Source organism: Vulpes lagopus, chromosome 1, assembly GCF_018345385.1.
Source record: "Vulpes lagopus strain Blue_001 chromosome 1, ASM1834538v1, whole genome shotgun sequence".
NCBI classification, from domain to species: domain Eukaryota; kingdom Metazoa; phylum Chordata; class Mammalia; order Carnivora; family Canidae; genus Vulpes; species Vulpes lagopus.
Window position 1 is genome coordinate 27,652,829 of NC_054824.1, and position 21,757 is coordinate 27,674,585.

The window sequence follows — 21,757 nt, forward strand, 5'->3', positions numbered from 1 at the left end:
CAAATTTTCATAAAATTTAAAAAATAAATTTTCATAAATTTTTGAGTTCTTTGGGTAAATACCAAGGAGTGTGATTGCTAGATTGTATGGGAAAAGTATGTTTAGCCAAACTGTCTCCCAGAGTGACTGTACCTTTTTGTATTCCCACCAGGAATGAATGAGAGCTCTTGTTGCTCCATATCCCTGCCAGTATTTGCTGTTGTCAGTGTTCTGGATTTTGGCCATTTTAATAGGTATGTAGAGGTATCTTATTGTTGTTTCTTCTTTTCCTTTTAAGATTTATTTATTTATTTGTGAGAGAGATCTACAGTGCACTGGTGGGGGTGTGGCAGAGGAAGAGGGAGAGAGAGGATCTCAAGCCGACTCCCCACTGAACATGGAGCCCAACACAGGGCTTGATCTCAAGACCCTACGATCATGACCAGAGTTGAAATTATGAGTCAGATGCTTAACTGATTGAGCCACCCAGGCACCCCCCATTGTTGTTTTAATATGCAATTCTCTAATGACATTTGATCTTGAGAATCATTTCATATGCTTATTTGCCAGCTGCATATCTTCTTTGGGTTGGTGTTTGTTTAGGTCTTTAACCCATTTTATTTTATTTTATTTATTTATTTATTTGTTAAATTTTTTATTTATTTATGATAGTCACACACACACAGAGAGAGAGAGAGAGAGAGAGAGAGAGAGAGGCAGAGACACAGGCAGAGGGAGAAGTAGGCTCCATGCAGGGAGCCTGACGCGGGACTCGATCCCGGGTCTCAGGGTCATGCCCTGGGCTGAAGGCGGCGCCAAACTGTGGAGCCACCCGGGCTGCCCTCTCCATATAAACTTTAAAATAAGTTTGTTGATATCCAAAAAATAACTTGGGATTTTGACTGGATCTACAGATCAAAGTTAGAAGAACTGACATCTTGACAATATTGATCCTGATTACTTTTTAAGTTCAGATTTGTTCAGCCAGGCATGATCTTATTTATATAATATGATAATACCATGTGATGAGCAAATTGTAGAAACCAAGGCTCAGAGAAGCTGGGTAATTAGTTCAAGGTCATCAGGTGGGAAATGATAGAGACAAGATTTGACTGCAGATCTGCTAGGCCCATAGTCCTTGCTCTGAGACAGTTTCCAAGGTAGTTTCATGTAGTGCTTCAGGGAGAAGGCTCTCCTGTCAATATAGCAGGATTTAAACCTTGGCTCTGGCACTTGCTGGATGTGTGACCTGGTGTGTAAGCCAACCTTTCTTGCTTTAGATTTCTCATTTATAAAATAGAGTGGTAATAATAGTATCTGTTTCATAGAGATCTTTGGGGATTAATAGAATTGGTCATGGGCAGTGATGTGAACAGTGCCTGGAACACAGTAAGCATTTAACAAGTTTTGACCGTTGCCAATATGTCCATTCCCTGTTGGCCATAAAGTCCTTTGGAGCTTGGGCATTAGCATTTGGGCAATGTGGACTAAATATTGTAGAAAGGGCAGGGCCATCTGGCATGTCTAGAAGAATGCTTATGCATTGATACAAAGAGAGCTTTGAACCTAGTAGGGATGAGCTCATGTGATAGCGAAATATTTTATATTCCAAAATTTGATAAAAGTGTTAAAATTCAGATATGTATGAATTGTCAGATATGTCTTTTGAAGACATATCTTGTCTTCCTTAAAATTTTTCTAAGATACAGACAATTGATATGGCAGATATTTTCCTCAGCCCAAAAAGACCATGTACCAGAAATTGGGTTGAGGGGCAGAACAGAAAGGAAAAAGAATGCTAAAATTGGAAGCCAGAAACACTAAAGACAATCTTCATTACTAAATATGTTAAAGGAACATCATTAACAAAACTAAGTCTATTCTAGATCTAGACCAGTGTCTCTTGATTTTTTTCATTGTCACATGTTTATTTTTAATTTTTTTAAAAAAGATTATTTACTTATTTATTCATAAGAGACACAGAGAGAGAGGCCAAGATATAGGCAGAGGGGGGAAGCAGGCTCCCTCTGGGCAGCCTGATGTGGGACTCAATCCCAAGACCTTGGGATCACGACCTGAGCCTAAGGCAGATGTTCAACCATTGAGCCACCCAGGCATCCCTCATTGCCACATGTTTAAAGAGAAAACTAAATTGAATTTAGATTAATGAACAAATTGAATTAAATTAAATGAATTTGATTTCTCCCTATAAGAGAAGTCAAAGCCCAAATATTAAGAAATGATATTTTGTTACAAATATTATTATCATAAATATTATTGGACTATTAAATATCTAAGATTTTTTTCACACCTTGCTTCCCTGCCAACAACCAGTTATTATCCCCTTGGTGATAAAATTCCTGTTGAAGAAGCATAATCTATACTATAATTGCTTCATCTCTCGCATGAATTGCTGTGATAGGCTCATAACTGGGGTTGATAACTTTAAAAATTTAAATTGATCTACAGACCAAAGGACTTTTGATGAAAGTTTATTTTTGGTTTGACTCTGGTAGGAGAGGATGAATTTTTGGATTCTTCTTAACATTTCCTTGCTACTTTGTTTTTAGTTGGATCTTATACTTGGATTGAGAATGATAGCCACTAGTTTGTCATGAGATAACATGTAAGTTCTGCAGCATCTCATTTTAGGCCTTTATCAAGGGCTGCTTGGTGCTTAATTCCTCTGGCCTTTTGGGATCGACTCATGATAGCTAGGCCTGTCACTTTGCTTTCTTCCACACCTCAGGTACCATTACTTTCTCCAAGATTTCTTCTTAGTGCTTTTCTGTCTATTCAGAAAGCCCTCTATATCCTTTTAGTCAGCACAGGTACCTTTCTTCCTCAAACAACCAGCTCAAGAATTATTCCTTGTGTTACTCCTCCCTATAGTAACCTTTTATTTCTCAATATTTCATTTGTTCTTAGTCTGTGCCACACAGTCTTGCCCTTGGCAAGGGCACATACTGTGTGTGTGTTTGCACACATGTGCATGCTTGATTTATTTCTAGTTCACATGGGTGCTTGTTGTTTTACAGCTAGACTATAAATTCTTCATTGGCAGGGACAGTCCTTTCTCTCTTCTGTAGGAATTCTGAGATCTGTACTGAGTACACAGAAGATGCTCAGGAAATATTTCTAATCTTAAAAACTCTGGTATCTTGAGTAAATCATTCATGTTAGAAGTCATCAAGGAAACCTCACATCCATCTTCTGTTACCATATGTAAGCTGCAAGTTCCAGCAGGGAGATTGGACTAGCTAGGTATCTCTCAGACTTTGGATTCCATGGACCAGTAGAATCTTAAAAACATGTTTTGGGGAATAGAATAGAATTGTTAGCTTTCTTACTTTGCCATTTATGGACAAAATACTAGGAATTATCCCATATAGTTACATAATTTCATAAAAGAAGGGATATTTATGCACCAAAAGAATAGAAATGACATAGTCTTAAAGTATGCAGTCTTTTTTTTAATAATAAATTTATTTTTTATTGGTGTTCAATTTGCCAACATACAGAATAACACCCAGTGCTCATCCTGTCAAGTACCCCCCTAAGTGCCCGTCACCCATTCACCCTCACCCCCCGCCCTCCTCCCCTTCTACCACCCCTAGTTCGTTTCCCAGAGTTAGGAGTCTTCATGTTCTGCCACCCTTTCTGATATTTCCTACCCATTTCTTCTCCCTTCCCTTCTATTCCCTTTCACTATTATTTATATTCCCCAAATGAATGAGACCATATAATGTTTGTCCTTCTCCGATTGACTTATTTCACTCAGCATAATACCCTCCAGTTCCATCCACGTTGAAGCAAATGGTGGGTATTTGTCGTTTCTAATGGTTGAGTAATATTCCATTGTATACATAGACCACAGCTTCTTTATCCATTCATCTTTCGATGGACACCGAGGCTCCTTCCACAGTTTGGTTATTGTGGACATTGCTGCAGTCTTTTAAATTAAATAAATTTAACTTTATTCAAAGCTCATAGGATTGGATTTTTCCTGTTTCTAATTTCTTCACCAGTGAGTGAAAACTGGCATGTGCTAACAGGGTGCACTGATCAGATCCATCCTTCTCTTATTTGGCCCTCTATAATATCTCTTTCTTATTTATTATGGAAATGGCCCAGTGGTCCCAAATCATATATAAAAGTCCATAACAGTGGCAAATAAAATTATTTAAAAATTAAGAGTCATTATTCTGATCATTTCTCTATCCATATTATTACATATAGTTGAGAGTCAAGTAGAGAATATGTTCTAGTGCAAGTATCAAATTGACTTTTGGATTACCTGTGTCACAACTCCATCTATAACTTATTATGACCTTTTCTTGTTTTATCTAAAGACTTTTGAAAAACAATGATATAATGAATATAACATATGTAGCAATTGATGTTTTATTCAAAAATTTAATTTAGGGCAGCCCGGGTGACTCAGAGGTTTAGCGCCGCCTTCAGTCTAGGGCCCGATCCTGGGGACCCCGGATCAAGTCCCACGTTGGGCTCCCTGCATGGAGCCTGCTTCTCCCTCTGTCTGTGTCTCTGCCTCTCTCTCTCTCTCTCTCTCATAAATAAATAAATAAAATCTTAAAAAAATTTAATTTATGAAAACTGATATCTAGTATCATTCAGAAGATTTAGATAGAAGTAGCCATTTGGGGATCCCTGGGTGGCGCAGCGGTTTGGCGCCTGCCTTTGGCCCAGGGCGCGATCCTGGAGACCCGGGATCGAATCCCACGTTGGGCTCCCAGTGCATGGAGCCTGCTTCTCCCTCTGCCTGTGTCTCTGCCTCTCTCTCTATCTCTCTGTGACTATCATAAATAAATAAAAATTAAAAAAAAAAAAAGAAGTAGCCATTTGTTTATACTTCTGCACCATTATTACTGGTGCAGCAAGTGTCCCAGAGAACATGGAAGCCAAAGTCAGAGTATGTGATAAACTCTTGCCCAAATGATAGAACATCAGCTCTGATATCCTCAAGAAAAGATGAAGCTTATAAAATTACCACAGAAATTTCATATATTAATTTTGGTTAGCAAGATACAGAAAGCAGGAGTTGGAAGCAGTGGTCAACTGTCTTCCTACTTTTCTTTCTGGAGCCAGCTGTGGTCTCTGGGATTTTAAGCCACACTTGATTTGTGAAATGCATGTTACCCCTCATAGACTGCTCCAAGTGTATGTGAAATTTCTATACTCTACGTGTAAGAAGTTTCAGGGCAAGATATTTATTTCTCCTCTAGGTGGATTGTGTGTGATCAAGATGTTAGAGATAACATTCTCATTGTATGAGGCCATTTTAAAGTTCTGTGCAACTTTGTGGGTACCCCTCAAGTTCAGTTCCATGTCCCCAACTCAGAAGCCTTTGTGTCCTGGGGAGTTTTATTGAATAAATGAATCTTAACCTTCACTAACTGGACATGTCAGTTAAAGAGACAATTCTGATTCTTAAATTATGCCTGTCATCTTAAATACTACTTTGGTATAAGTTACAGAAATATTTGAGCATTATTGTATATAACCTTTAAATGAATTCTACGGTTATTACTTCTCTATTTCTGAACATCTTAATATGAACATTTTATAGCAAAACAGAAAAACCTTAAGTAGTTTTCTTACTGACCTTCTGCAATGCAAGATTTGTCTAATTATGGTTTTTTGTTTATTGTAAATGAAGAAGACACACTGAATGTTTGATCTCTGCTTCATCTTGTTGCCAAAGTCCATTACTGAACAGGCAGGATGGCATTGTTTGAGGTCTACAAAACAGCCAGCAGAAGACAGAAAGGTATGGCAGACTGGGATAGACTCCCCAAGTGGGTGGCGGTCATGATATGCATCTAGAGAAGTAAGAGAGTAGGTGAGGGGAGGCACTGGCATATTGGAAGAGATCATCACTTTCATTTTTTAATTTTATTTTTATTTTTATTTTTTTATTTTTTTTTTAAATAAGTTTCAAATTTTTTTATTTTTTTTTTAATTTTTTTTTATTTATTTATGATAGTCACAGAGAGAGAGAGAGAGGCAGAGTCATAGGCAGAGGGAGAAGCAGGCTCCATGCACCGGGAGCCTGACGTGGGATTCGATCCCGGGTCTCCAGGATCGCGCCCTGGGCCAAAGGCAGGCGCCAAACCGCTGCGCCACCCAGGGATCCCTAATTTTATTTTTAAAAAAGATTTTGTTTATTCATGAGAGACACAGAGAGAGAGGCAGAGACACAGGCAGAGGGAGAAGCAGGCTCCCTGCAGGGAGTCCAATGTGGGACTCCATCCTGGGACCGCGGGATAGTGCCCTGAGCTGAAGGTAGATGCTCAACCACTGAGCAACCCAGGCATCCCAGATCATCACTTTTATTCCAGGCTGTGAAAATGGTCATGTCAGAGAGGTTAGAGGTCAATTATTGAGAAGCTCCTTTAAGCACTTTACATGTTTTTGAGGAAGATAAAATGGTTGAGATAGAAATGTGTTCCAGGTCAGATTCTTTACAGCCTCTTATTATCTAGGATTAACTACTCTGTGACTTAGTTTTCTCATCTGTAAAAACGGATCTAGGGGAAAGTCCTTGCTGTCCCTCAGGGGTGTAGGCTGACAGAGGCTCTGCTCTCACAAACATACGGTCTTCAACCTCGTGTGGTGGTCTCATCCAGTGATCTGGAAGGGGAGGAGTGTGAAGATTTCCTGGGAGAGATTTGGAAGTGGCTCCTGCCACTTGCATGCATCCTGCATTGGTATCATTTGGTCACAGGTCTGCATCTCACTGCACAGGAGACTGCAGAGTGGTGATTAGTTGTGTTCTCAGGTAGAAGAATACAACATGGATTTTGGAGAAGATTCAGCTTCTAATACCAAATGTATTAACACTTAACAGAGTGTTTTTGTTACTATGATCTTCCAGCTTAATGTTCTCTGTATGCTTAGAAAACATTCATTTATTTACTTGTTTATTCTTGCTACAGATATTTGTTAAGATCTACCATGTGCCATTCAACTTGCCCAGTTCTGGTAGCTAAAATGGAGATGACTTGGATTATTTATTTATTTATTCTTGGTAGCAAAAGAGAAAAACTCCAAATTTTCAAAACATATAAGTGTTGTGTTGCATCATAACTATAATTGAAAGCAGAAGTCATGAGAAACCCTTGTTTCTTTTGCATCAGTCTTATACATCTTCCAGATCTCCTTTCTGACTTGGCACAGGTCTGACGGAACACATAGTAAGCATTCAAACATATCTGTTGATTAACAGTGTATTTATTTGATCAAGGATGAGTGTGCCTGAAACCCATTAATAAATATGAGTCACTCTCTCCACTGAGTTCCCTGATAGGATTTGAATTCTAAGAGAATATTTTGGTTTTTATTAGGGATTTTGGCTAAATTCATTGACCACTTCATTTAGTACTGTGTAGACAGGACCTTTAGTTCTTGGGGTAATAGATCTTATGGGACCAATTTAGTTTTATTCAGGAAAGCAAATTTCCCTCCTCTGAATGAGATCTGATTTTCATTAGATGGGTTTGCTACATGATTATTTAGTGAAAGTAATGTCCAGAAGCTTCTGATTCAATCCAAATTTAACTTCTTCTCATCCGCTATATCCCTACGGTGCCTGAGTCTGGAAGCAGGCTGGAATTTCATTTGGGAAGCTACCATTAACACCATTTGGTCTGAAAACTTAGCTCTCTATGGAAGACAAATGGAAGGATGAATGCTTGAGCACAACTTTCTCAGAAGAATAAATTAAGGATTAATATTGCAATCCAACTAGAGTTAGCCAGTGATTATTCTTTGCACCATGCTTTTTAAAATAACATAATCCTTGGGTGAATCACAGAAATAAAAGGAAGGAAGGAAAGAACTAGACCAGCTCAGGGGGGGAAGTTAGATGGGAAAATACGCTGAACTACCTAAAGCATATTTTAATTAGCCACAGTGGAACAAGCACTAAATTAGCTATGCTTTGGACTCAAGACACCTTGAAGCAGCTAGAGGGATTGGGGGGTGGGGTTGAATAGCTTTAATTTTGTCCAAAGAAAACCATTATATAACACATCTGTTGGTGGTTAACAGATCTTCAACATGTCTGAAAGACTGAAAATATTGTATACTTAAGGAATAGAACTTTAAATTCTCTGGTTTTTCATGAATTCAGTGGTGGGAAGGAAAACTTATTTAATAGGGGCTTCCAGAACTTTTAGAACATTCTAAGAAAAAAATTCTATCAAACTTCATAGCACCTGGAGGAGACTCAACAGCCTAAAGACACTTTATTTATTTATTTATTTATTTATTTATTTATTTATTTATTCATTTATTTATTGGAGTTCAATTTGCCAACATATAGCAGAACACCCAGTGCTCATTCCGCAAGTGCCCCCCTCAGTGCCCATCACCCAATCACCCCAACCCCCCATCCACCTCCCTTTCTACTACCCCTTGTTCGTTTCCCAGAGTTAGGTGTTTCTCATGTTTTGTCACCCTCACTGATATTTTCACTCATTTTCTCTTTCCCCTTTTTTCCCTTTCATTAGTTTTTATATTCCCCAAATGAATGAGAATAATGTTTGTCTAAGGACACTTTAAATATCCCCTCAGCTTATGCACTATGTAAGTAGAAGAGTATGCTGATAATAACTGTGCAGTCAAAATTATTGATCTTTGATTACTTTCAATTCCATATCATACATTTTCTCTTCTCATTTGGGTAATTACCCTGTACCACTTTCTTCATCTGAAAGATGACCTGACTGAACTTGATTACGCCTCACATTGTCTCCAGTCCTAGAGGCCTAAGTGTTGGTTCACTACTGTATTTTGCATCTTTGTTTTTGAGTATCATATCATTGCCTCATCATGCTTAGGTCCAGCACTGATATGGTCTTAAGTGCTGATGGCATATAGGGCGGTGCTTCTCATTTTCCTTGTTAAGTTTACTGGTGGTTTTTAAAGGATTATTAAATTTTTAATTTTTAAAAGGATTTATTTATTTATTTTTAGAAAGAGAGAGTGTGCATGAGTGGGGAAAGGGGCAGAGGGAGAGAATGAATCCTCAAGCAGACTCCCATTGAGTGCAAAGCCCTACATGGGGCTCATTCTCATGACCCTGAGATCACAACCTGCACTGAAATCAAGAGTCAGACACCTAATCGACTGAGCCACCTAGGTACCCTTATTTTTTAATTTTTCATAATAGCATGCTTCTTGCAGTCTTCTCAGGACATCTTAGGAGGGTCTGGTCACTGACTGCCTTAGAGGAAGTGTTGCAGATTAGGGGAATTTTAAAAAGATGAGGGAGTTAGTGAGAAGTTGGGCAGTAAGTGTGTGAAAGAACATGGAAATGTGTGGAAAAAGGTAGGAGAGGGAGAGGCTTTATTTAAAGGTTTCTTTCCTTGTTTCTCTTTGCAGTTGAAATTCACACAGATGCCAAATCACTATTATTATTATTTTTTAGGACAAGTTTATGAGTTGTAGTTGTTGCTTTGAAGCTTTTCCCAACCATTTGAAAATAAAGATTACTGAGAACAAATCTCCTAGAAGTTAATCTACCTGAGTGCAACTATGCCAACTATCCAGGCTGTAACTCTGGATTGATGTCAGACTGGCGATCAGAGCATGAACAAAGATTTCTGTTTTTCCTAATCCCTTACTGGCTCTCCTGGGCACTACCAAAGCCAAATTGAGGAGGTATTAGGGGATGTGGCTATGCAGTTGGCCTGAATGTGAAATCCTTTGAAGTTTCTGTGGGTTTTTTTTTTTTTTGGCTGTTGTTTCCACTTCATGGATGAGACCATGCTCCCCGTGAAGCAGCAAGTAAGAAAGGAATTCAGAAACAAACATAGGCAGAACCAGCAGCCCCATCACCAAGAGAGCAGGTTTGAAGAAATTGTCATTTGAAGTTGTATTAGCGTTGAATGAAAATTTTTTCCCAAATCTGGAAAATATTTTATTACAATGAGATAGTTTGCCCTTTGAAAAATTCTTTTTAGGGGTTCCTGGGGGACTCAGTTGGCTAAGTAACTGCCTGGAATGGCATCCTGTATAGGGCTCCCTACTCAGCAGGGAGTCTGCTTCTCCCTCTCCCTCTGCCCTTCCCCCCTGCTCATGCTCTCTCTTGCTCTCTCTCTCTCTCAAATAAATAAAATCTGAAGAAATTCTTTTTATAAAAGAGTACTTTATAAATGACTCTTTTGATCAGTTTGTTTTACTTTAATAATTTAATAATACATTAAAATCAGCGGATATGTTGATAGGTTGGGAGAGCTGGGACTAAGTCAAGAAGCATTTTAAATTTTTTTCCACTTTTCTCCTTCCCTTTTGTTCACTGACTACTTCACTGGGCCAGACATCCTTCTCCTAGGTGCCTCATGACTTCTCTTGACACTGAGATCTCTCACCCATTCACTTCCTGGGAGTGTGACCTTTGATACTTTCCTTCATTCTGCCTCCCACCTCCTTAGTAAGATGGCAGAAATGCACTGTTTTCCTCAGAACTTGTTAAAGGAAGGGACAGTCTAGTAAATTAATTCAGGATCAAGGAGTCATGGACCACAATGGTCTAAAGCAAGGACCTACAAACTTTTTTTTTAAGGGGCTTGATTGTAAATATTTTAGGCTTTGTGGTCCATCTGGTCTCTATCCCAACTACCTGACTCCCATGTTGAGAAAGCAGCTACAGACAGTACAGCATACTTGTGTTCCAATAAACCATTATTCATGGAACATTAAAACATGAATTTCATTTAATTTTCATTTGCCCAAAAAAAAAAATTTTTCATTTGCCCATAGGTTATTTTTCTTATTTTGAATTTTTTTTCAACCATTTACAAAGGTGAAAACTATTCTTAACTCATGGACCAGACAAAGATAGGCAGCAAGCTGGATTTGGCCCTGTGGACATAGTTTTCTAACCTCAGGTCTAAAGTGTAAGTCCTTTCAGACAATTTTCCCATATATGCTGGGACATTACATTTCTTTAGCAAAAGAAGTAATTAGTAATTTCAGGTCTTGTGTGTATGAAGGGTAAAGGGGAAGCTGTTGACAGCTCTCAGTAATAGCTCAGGGCCCACTGTCTGTCAATCTTGCTTCCTCATGACCAGCTGGGGAAAGAGCCCCATGTATTAAGTGCATCTGATCAGCCCTGTGTAAATAAGCTTTATGGTTGAGGAGGTTTCACTGAATAAACAACTCATACTTCTCATTTAGGTTCTAGAGCCCAGAAGGTTCTGATTCACAGTGTCTTTGGAAATACTGCCAATTCTTCCCTTTCCCTGAGTCCTGCTATCCTATTGTAACACTAGTCCACTGCAGTCTACCTTCCTTGTTTCCTACTTCTTTATGGTATGTCAACTTTGGGAGTATGTAACAATCTCAAAAATCCCAGTGGCACAATAAGTAAAGATTTGTCATGGTCCATGGAAGATTGATGGCAATGGGTTGGTGGGATGCATGTTGGGGGAGATGTCTCTGCTCCATTCAGTACCTTAGGGACCTAGGCTCCTTCACCTAGTGGCTTTGTTATTCCCCAAGACCTTGGAGTATTCTACTAGATGGCATCTGAACAACAGATAACAGAAGATACAGAGAGTCTTATGAAGGGTGCTTTACGGGCTAGGCTAAGAGCCCAGCAGAGGATGTTGACCAGGAGCCTCAGTTCCTCTCCATGAGGGCCCTTCTGTGGGACTATTTGGACTTCCTCACAGCATGGCAGCTGGAGGATTCCACAAATAAATGCTCCAAAAAAGGGCAGGAATTAAAAACTTCCAGTCTTTCAGACACAAGGCCTGGAAAGGGGTACAGTATCCCTTCTGCTGTATTCTGTTGGTCATGCAACCACCGATACAGTTTCAATTAAAGAGGAGAAGATGGAGATCTTACAGTCTTCCAATAGAAGAATTTCAGAGAATCTGCAGCCACCTTGAAAATACCAGAATGTTTCATTGAGAGTTGATCTGAGTAAGTGCAAGTGCATGATAGTAACACAGAAGTCCATTTCTATCTACATCCACTGTGAATTATGCATCAGCCATGCCGGGAGCATGTTGGAGCTGCAAGTTATTGTCTACAGCAAAGCTCAGCAAACTACAGCCTGTGAGTCATATCTGGCCATTGTCTATCACTGGAAAAAGGGGTTTATTGAAACCCAGTCATCATCAGTAATATATATATATTATATATAATATATATATATAGTTACTATATATAACATAGTTATATAACTATAGGTTATATATATAAACTTATATAACTTATATATATAACTTATATATATAACTATATAAGATATATATATATACACACACACACACACACACACACACACACACACACACTATATATAGTTTGTGGCTGCTTTTGGGATATAACAGCAGAGTTAAATAATTGTGATAGAGGCCATATGGCCTACAAAACCTAAAATATTTACTCTTTGACCTTTACAGAAGAAGTTCACTGATGTCTATTCTTAAGAGACTCAAAAAAATCCCCATCATTAGCAGTGAGTACAATCAGCTCGAAAATGCAGGATCTACCCTTGTGATTGACATGAAGACAAGCACGTTACTGATGGTCATGAGTTTCTCTGGCTTTGATAACAGAGCCCTTCAAAATGTGCAGGTTGTATGTTCTGCCATCGAATCACCCAAATCTATGGCAGGATGGAATTTTCTGGTAATTTTAGTGTGTTCATTCTTGGCAACCCCTGCCTAGAACCTGGCAGCAAGCTGTCTGTTCCCTTTTCCTTAGCACCCTCCAACTCCATTGGTTGCAACCATGGTTATAGTGGGCAGAACTGTGGATGTGCTTTTCCAGCCAATACTCTGGATGAGGTTGATTTAGGAGGCTTCTGAAGCTGAGTTGGTCTGGACTTTGCTGTGGGTCTTCTCAGTCATGGTTGACATTATTGTTGGTGGAGAAGGATCTTTCAGTGGACACTCTTTCCTTTATAAATTTATATATTTTTAGAAGATTTATTTATTTGAAAGAGAGAGAGCAGACACGCGAGTGAGTGCACACATATGTGCACATGAGGAGGGGCGGGCAGAGGGAGATGGAGAGACAATCTTAAGCAGACTCCCTGCTGAGTGGAGAGCCCTGATACACAGCTTGAGCCTACAACTCTGAGATCCTAATCTGAGCTGAAACCAAGGGTCAGATGCTTAACACTGAGCCACCGAGACACCCTGACACCTTTTATTTTAAAGTGAATCCCAAGCACTGGTCTTATGCTTTTTTTTTTTTTTGTTCTTAAAGTCAGTTCTAGATGATCTGTATTAGTGGCATGTGTTTGTACATGCTTAAAGGATAAATTAAGAATGAAGAATCATCTAATCACTTCTTTAAAATTGACATTTGGAATTCTTTTTTTTCTTCTTCATTTTCTTTCTCTGTGAAGCAACTCTTTAATCAAGTATGCACAGAAAATCCACATTGAAAATCGCATGTAAAAGGCCTGATTTCAGTAAGCCTAAGAGTCACTTTTTAGACTTCCTCTCTCTCTGTCCTTTTCTGTCCCCTTTCTCCTTCTGCAGGAACAGAGAGGATTTATGGTCACACCAATGGCTTGGAAACCTGATTAGATTACATGTACTGTGTTCTATTTACATCATGGGTCACTTGGTTGACAATTTGTCTAAAGGCATGGGAGGAAGATCTTTGCTTAACTTATGTTTTATCATCTCACTATTCAATACCAAGGAATAAACAGAAACCTAAAGATTTCACTCCCCAGGAAACCATAGACTTGAAGATATTCAGACTGATGCTTTCTGCTTTCTTTAGACTTCACATCAACATGAAATTATGTGTTCTCCTTTACTTTATGATGATGATGATGATGATGAAAATTCTAACCTATTTTTTATTTTGTCCCTTGGATTGGTGTTAATCTGAAACAGGATGTTAGTCCAAAACAGCAGAAACATTCACTTATTTGATTCCTCTATACTTTATAAATGTTTAGCGGAAACCAGAATCATATCAAAGGGTGTATGTGAGGTAGGTTCCCCATACCATCTTGGCCCATCAGGTCAAGCCAGGTCAGTATCAACACAGATTGTAACTATATTATTACCCCTACATTCATTGGCTTCTCTATATTGGGAGCAATAGAGAGATTTTATTAGCAAAGGGAAGCAGCAGGAAAGAGGGGTGTAGGACTTAACAGTATGGGAACATGGGTTTTGGGAAACACATGCTCTCCTCCAAGATAAATGTATATGTTCTCTCCTTAAGAGACCATGAAAGCATCCTGAAAGGTTCTTATAAGTAAACACAGCTATTATTATGCTCACAATCAGAGAATTGCCCTCTTCTACCTGCTACCAGCTAGTTTAACTAGCTGAATCAGCTTAGGCCATTGGTAAGATGACCAATGCTATATCCAAATTACCCTGGCATTCATTCCCTGGGTTGCAATTTAGCACATCAGTCCAGTTGAGATTTACCATCAGTGCCTTCACAGAGTAAAAAAAATTATCTCTCTTTCAAAATGCTGAACACATTTCATAAAGTAATTCTGCTTTGGACAATTGGTTTCATTGTTGGTATCTTTAAGTAAGACTGAGGACTCAACAGGCCTTTAACAGTCTATGAATCATGGCATTCTTTTCTCCTTTTCTCTTCTCCAGTCTTCCTACCCCACTGCTCAACTAGATTATCTCCATTAAACCCTGTCTCACTCTGGGTCAGCATCTATGACAGACCCATGGTCTTCAGCTCTAGCTACTAAAGCTCATGGGTTTTCCTTTTCTCCTTACAGAGTCTCCTAGGCAGAGTTGTCCTATGTCTTGTACTAGCAATTGTCCAGTGATTTCTCTTGGGCAGATGCTCACTGTTTTGAGGCCTGGTGTTGGCTGGCTTCAAGGCTGAGAGAAGAGAGTGAAGCTACTCTGTGTGAGGCAGAAAAAGAAATTTGTTGGGGTACCTGGGTGGATCAGTCAGTTAAGTGTCTGACTCTTGATATTGGCTCAGGACATTATCTTAGGGTTGTGAGATCAAGCCCTCCCTTGGGCTCAGTGCTCAGTGGAGAGTCTGCTTGAAGATTCTCTCTCTTTCTGTCTCCTTCTGCCTCTACCCCATTTTGTGCTTTCTCTCTCTCTTTCCATCTCTCAATCACTCTTAAAATCAACCAACCAACCAACCAATCAATCAATCTTTAAAAAAAAAAAGAAAAAAATTTGTGGATCACTGAGGAGTTGTGGTGAACGAAGAGTAAAGGGTTGTGGGGTAGTGGGATGCAATGCAATACGTAATGGGACACTCCCCTTGACCGGTGAAATTACCAAATTCATACATCAGTTTGAAAAAACAAATATCTTTGTGGAAATGAAGAAAGGCTGAGTTTGCAACCGGATTAGTGTGGAGTGGAACAGATAGTTTGCTCAATACTGATGGCAGAATTGTAAGAGATCTCACGGAATCATATTCTTAGGAAATTTCAGAAACCATGGGGAGTTTGGACTATCACAGACCGTGGAATTGAAGGCTCAAGTCAAGTGTATGTAGGTTCTTTTTTTTTTTTTTTGTATGCAGGTTCTTGATTGAGAAAGCCTCAGGTGACATCTAGGATATACTGGTAAATCTGTTGGAAGCAAGAAAGCTTTGGTAAGCATTGAACCAATACATGCATTGAACCCTTCACTCCTCCAACAAGAAGGCTTGAACTTCGCAAGGAAAGGGGCTGGACGTTTTCAACTACTTTTTTTTCTTAGAATTTAAGTCAGGCTATATTTGAAGTAAGCAGAGAGGGACATCTCTGACTACCATATACTAACTAGGATGGGGTACAGGGAACAAAATCAGAGTAGTCCACTTAAATAACTGGACTATAACCCTCTGCATACCTGTCTTTGCTTCTTTGTCTCCATCTTTCTCTCACAAGAGGCAACTCAACATGGGGGGAGCGGGGTGGGCTGTGAAGTTATAGTGCCACCTGGATGGGCATTTTCTCTGGACAATTCCCTTTTTTTCTGATTCCCATTCCCCCGCAAGGCTAAATTGCCTTGATCAAGTATTAAAGGTTTTTGTTCATCAATTAGAAATAAGGTCTGAAGTAAGTGTTCTTTCTTTCTTATTTTATTTAAATTCATTTAATTAGCATATCATGTATTATTAGTTTCACAGGTAGAGTTTAGTGATTCATCAGTTGCATATAACACCCAGTGCTTATTACATCAGGTGCCCTCCTTAATGTCCATCATCAAGTTACTTCAGGCTCCCACCCACCTCCCCTCCAGCAACCCTCAGTTTGTTTCCTATAGTTAATAGTCTCTTAGGTTTGTCTTCCTCTCTGATTTCACCTTATTTTCTTTTTCCCTCCTTCCCTTCTGATCATATATTTTGTTTCTTAAATTCCACACAAGTGGCATTATATGATAGTTGTCTTTCTCTGATTAACTTATTTCACCTAGCAGAATACCCTTTAGTTCCATCCATGTCTTTGCAAATGTCAAGATTTCATTTTTTTTGATGGCTGAGTGATATTTCATTGTGTATATATATATACCACATCTTCTTTATCCATTCTTTGTTGATAGATATCTGGGTTCTTTCCATATTTTGGCTATTGTGGACATTGCTTCTATAAACATTGGGGTGCAGGTGTCCCTTTGAGTCACTGTGTTTGTATCCTTTGGATAAATACCTAGCAGTGAAATTGCTGAGTCTTAGGGTAGCTCTATTTTTAACTTTTTGAAGAACTTCCCTCCATACTGTTTTCCAGGGTGGCTGCACCAACTTGCATTCCCACCAAAAGTGTAAGAGGGTTTTCCTTTCTCAACATCCTCACCAATAGCTGTTGTTGCTTGACTAAAATAAGTGTTCTTGAATGAAGCTCTACCTTGATTTAAAATCACAGTATGGCCAGTTATCAGGACCTGAGATGGAGAGTGGGGAGGAAGCAGAGCATGAAAAGGGTTAAAATGAGGGAGGGAGGTAACAGTTTTGGAGGGTCCACAGTTTTAGGCACTCATACTTTTAAATCCTTGTAACAACTCCCTTGAAGATGGTATTATTTTCTTTAGTTTACAAATGAAAAGAATAAGTCTTTTTATACAAATAGGAAAACCAAGGCACTGAAAGATCCCCAGTTCCATTGGATACAGAGCAGTGGTGAGCTGAGGGGAGGAAAGGTACATAAAAGGGAACACAATGTTCTGAAGAACAAATTTTCCTATTTCCTGACTTGCCTTGGACTGGCTATGATGGATTTGGGGGAGGAGTAGGGAAGGATTAGATGAATCAAGGAGGGAAGCTGATCAGATCAGGGGAAAGGCTAAACCTGAGAGAGGAGAGAAAGAAAAAAGTAGCAAAGAAAGGGGACTAAGGAGGAGTGAGAGAAGAGCTCAGCAGTGCAGCAATAGATATTCATATCTATTGATGGTGAATTTCCCTTTATGCTGTATCTGAACAGAATAAATTCTTTTTTTTTCAGAATAAATTCAGTAGGATGTCATAATTGAAATTCAGCAAAAATATTATGCATGGTCTGGAATTGGTTTAAAAAAATCAGAACGTCTAGGAGAGATTCTTTATTTTTCTGACTTAAAAAAATTGCGGATAAATGTGCTTCTGATCAGAGGGGAAGCAGGGAGAGGGCACAGGGCCAAACATATGTAGGCAGGTGCTGTACAACTTCTCTGCACAGCTCTGCCAAAGCACCCCGCGGGTGACCTTGGCATTTAATAGAAAATGTGTGTTTCTCTGTGAACACATCAGGAGGAGGATGAGACCTCCCAGCTGATCTGGATTTGATATCAAGACAATATGTGAGCACATCACTCTGAAGGTGTCAGAATGGGCAATTCCCTTTTCATGTTTTGTTCTGTCCCACACCTCTACCCAAATTCACTCCAATGCCCTGGTTGTAGTTTATCCAGCAACAAGGGATGAGAGCCTTTTTATCTCCTACAGTAATGAGGCTGCTGAGCACCAATATTGGCGGGTTCTGAAAAATATTAGAAAATAAGTCTGCTTCTTGGCCCACTCTCCTATCCTTAGAATAAGTAAGATTTGCTGCTTTGTGCCTTTACTTTCTGTGGTTAGCAAATAGAAGGTCAGAGAAGTGAAGCATAATGAGGTGGAGTGCATTTAGGCCATCTCAGAACAGGTACAGTGGAGGCTCCCACCTACGGCCAAGTGCGTGTCTTAGTTTTCTAGGGCTTCTGTGACAAATTATCATAAATTGAGTGGCTTAAGACAACAGAAATTTATTTTTTTCACAGTTCTGGAGGCAAGAATTTTAAAATCAAGGCGTCAGCCACCATGCTCCCTCTGAGACTCTGAGTAGAATCCTTCCTTGCCTCTTCCTAACTCCTGGCAGTAGTCGTCCATGCTTGATATTTCTTGTCATATGGTATTCTCTGTCACTGTCCTCACATGGTTTTCTTCTTCTTCTTATAAGCCTTCTTATAAGGCCATCTTAATGGCCTCATCTTAACTTGATTGTATCTGCAAACACCCTTTTTCCAATTAAGGTCATATTTCAGGTACCACAGGTTAGAACATCAGCATCTATTTTGGGGTGACATATTCAACCTGTAACAGCAAATGTTCACTTCTGCTGTGCTGGCAGGACTGGTGCTACAGTAGGACCTAATTATTCTTGATTGGGACCTTCAATATTGGCATGGGTTGGAGGCAGGAACCTGGGTGGGGGGAAAGAGTGGGGAAAGGCCAATGTCAGTGGAGGTCTGCTGTATTTCCTGGTTCACCTCAAGGAGACAAGTTTGAGACTTGTGGAGAAAGGCTATAGACTGAGCTGTCAGGAAACAGTTGGAGGATCAGGCCACAGATAGTCACCACTCTGGGACCCAAGTGATGCAGGGTGCAGAGAGGGAGAGTAAGAGAGACTTTCTTTACTTCTTTCAAAGAATACAGTATGGCTTTGGCACAGTGAGAGCCCCAGGGACCCAGCATTGCTTGGCACCTTGGGGGCTGGCATTCTTATGAGTGCTGGGAGAAAGTAGAGTTATTCACGGAAACAAATGGCAGTGGCAAGATAAGGCGCTCTCAAGATGGTTGGGATAGGGGTAGAGGAACAGGGGAAGAGTTAAACCCCATAGACTCCCAGAATTGTTGGTTCTTCAGTAGAGAGTAGTAGAGTAGAAAGGGGTGTTACCAATAATTACCTCTGCATAGCTGGGACTTCTCAAGCAAACCAGCCTCATGGTTCCCTACTCTGCAGAGACCTGTGCAGTAGAGTAGTTCCCTATTCTGCAGAGACCTGTGCAGTGCTGACCTTAATCATAGGTGCAGTGTGGGGTCTGTAGGGCAATAATATTTTACTGAATTGGTTTAGAAGTGGGCTACAGGAGACAGTGAAGTTGATTGTTTTGATTTCAGACTTAATTTTTTAAAAAATGCCCCTTTTTAGGTTAATGGGAAGGAATCATACAGACTTTTGCCTTTGGCCTGAAGCACTTCAGAGCACTGAGCACTTCAGAGCAGAGCTTCCCCTTTTTAAAAAGACAACACAAGGGCTGTAAAAAATGCACATCTGCTGCTTGTAGTGGCAGAGGGCCCTGGCTGTGGGAGGGAATGACCTTACCTAAAGCATTGTGGATACTGGCAAGTTGATTAGAGTAGCAAGTGATCACCTTTGATACCAGAAACTGAAGTGATGAACGTTCCATGGAAGAGTTGGGGAACTGGGAAAGGGACCATTAGACACTTGCCTGAGTTGAACCCCAAATTCAGGGCTGGGGAATAGAGAGACTGGTGGGGGGCATTGTAGAGCTGAGAAAGGGTCTCTGGAAAGGGCACAAGAAGAACCAAAGACACATGTGGCTAATTCTCAAGTGTCTAGAAGTAATCTCTCTCTCTCTTTTTTTTTTTTTTTTAATTTTTGAAGTAATCTCTTTTATACTTGGAGAGAATCACTGGTGGGAGAATTTCAACCATTTAGTTTCTCTTCTTGGTTGGGTAACCATTTTTCTCTAGGCACCAGGCTGCCTAGATCCCCTGAAAAATATTCAGTTCCAAATATGACATTAATAGCAGAGATGCCATTATGGCCATATCATTTAAGGGGGTCCCTGATTGCCACTCTGGAGGAATACAAAAAGCTTAGCTCCCAGAGAGTCTTTATGAAGGCCAGAAAAGTTAACACCAGCTGTGCTAGGCAGGCACCAAGAGTATCTGAGACTGACTCTGGCCCTGTATCTTTTCTAGCTCATGCTATCACCTGGGATGCTGGTACTTTGGAGATATATGGATGAAAGATCATCATTGTCTTCAGTGAGCTTTTACTTGCAAGAGGCTATTAGCTTAGCAATATTCCATTCCATTTAGTGACTGGTGACTATTTTATCCCAGCTTTATTTTATTCCCATGCATGGTCCTTGAGGCCTTCGATATTAAAACACTGACGTTTTCTCTAAACATAGCATTTCTCATGAACTTACTCTTTGGTGGTAACTCGGTGACCTCATATTTTCCAGATCCATAAGCTTTATGAACTGTTTGATAGCATTTACTCTTTCTAACTTTATCTTTCATTGTCCCTTTCTTAAGTCTTATAGGTATTTAGTAAGTCAGGGCTGATCCAGTTGAAAACAGGTTACTGGGCCCAGTTAGGTCTCTGTTGAGTGGTAATAATTTGAAAATTATTAATTTGTTTTTCTCTTTTGTACTGTAGAAACATAAGCTTTGCTCTTAGCCTAAGGCATCCATTTGTTGCAGGGAAAGAAGGCCTTGCTGCTGGCACACTGTGATAAGAAAGGATATTCAGCTTTCTCAATCCAGGGGAGTCAGGAAAGTAGAGCCACCATGAGGACAGTGGGAAGAGGGATTTAGTGTAGGAATTAGACCTGATGCAATTGTGGGAGGAGCTGGAGAAGTGGTTATCTAGGGGAGAGTTGAGGGACACCAGAGAGAACCCCTCCTGATGCCCTGATGCTGTTGAACTAGTGATAGCCTGCAGGAGAGCCCAAGAAGCCAAGCACATGTGGCCACTAGAGTGAGACCATGAAGGAAACTGGTGAAGAGGTCTCTGGGAAGCCATTGACCTTGATAGCTACTGCCCTGTAAGTTGGTGTCCAAGTGTCTGGCGGCGCTGCTGCCCAGCAAGGTCAGCAGTCTGGAAGATGAACATTTCAATCTCTTCTCACTCCTCATTCAAACAAAGGTACATTCTGCTGGAATTTCTTCTTACTTACTCAAAGGTTGAACAGAGGGTAATCCAAAATCTTCTTACTGATCAGTTATTGCTAAGAGGAAGTCTTATGTTTAAGGAACGGCATAGTTGGAGGCCCCACTGTGTCAGAATGTCAATTTGCTGCGGTTTGTTTTATCATCAATTTTTGCAAGATTCCCAGTTTATTTTTCCAAGTATATAAATTTGCTGTAGCACAAAATGAAAATTTCATCACTCAAATCAATGTCACATCAAACATGCAGACTTCAGGGCTGAAACCTGTCTAACATTATCCTTGCCCAAGTAAATGAAAATAAACAGAATAACAAGAATGAAATGCCTTTATGGCTTTTGTAAGTTCAAAATTCTGAGTTAGTTGTTTTATTCATTTGTTCACTTTCAAGGTTATGGCCACCTCTACTTGGTTCATTCTCTCCACTCTTTTTGGGGCTCCCATGATGCATATTGTTGTTGGTATCTTACACATCTGTTCATTTTTATTCCCTTTTTTCTTTCTGTCCCTCAGACTGGGTAATCTCTATTTACCTGTCTTCAGGATGACTGATTCTTTGTTCTACCAGTTCAAATCCATTGTTGAGTCCCTCTGGTGATTTTGTTTTCTTTTTTTTTTCTACTTCAGCTGTT

At 39.8% G+C, this 21,757-nt stretch overlaps 1 long non-coding RNA gene across 36 annotated transcripts in view; it reads left to right on the top strand.

Annotated features, from left to right (window-relative positions):
• Positions 1-21,757, top strand: part of LOC121472214 — a 322,481-nt gene that overhangs the window by 146,337 nt on the left and 154,387 nt on the right. For 19 of the 36 annotated variants that reach the window (XR_005982807.1, XR_005982816.1, XR_005982801.1 and 16 more), the window contains 2 exons: positions 152-233; positions 5,660-5,770. This is a non-coding gene — a long non-coding RNA (uncharacterized LOC121472214). Of the gene's footprint in view, positions 1-151; positions 234-5,659; positions 5,771-15,510; positions 15,583-21,757 lie in introns of all 36 variants that reach the window. The other 17 variants (XR_005982822.1, XR_005982818.1, XR_005982836.1 and 14 more) reach the window with 3 other exon arrangements.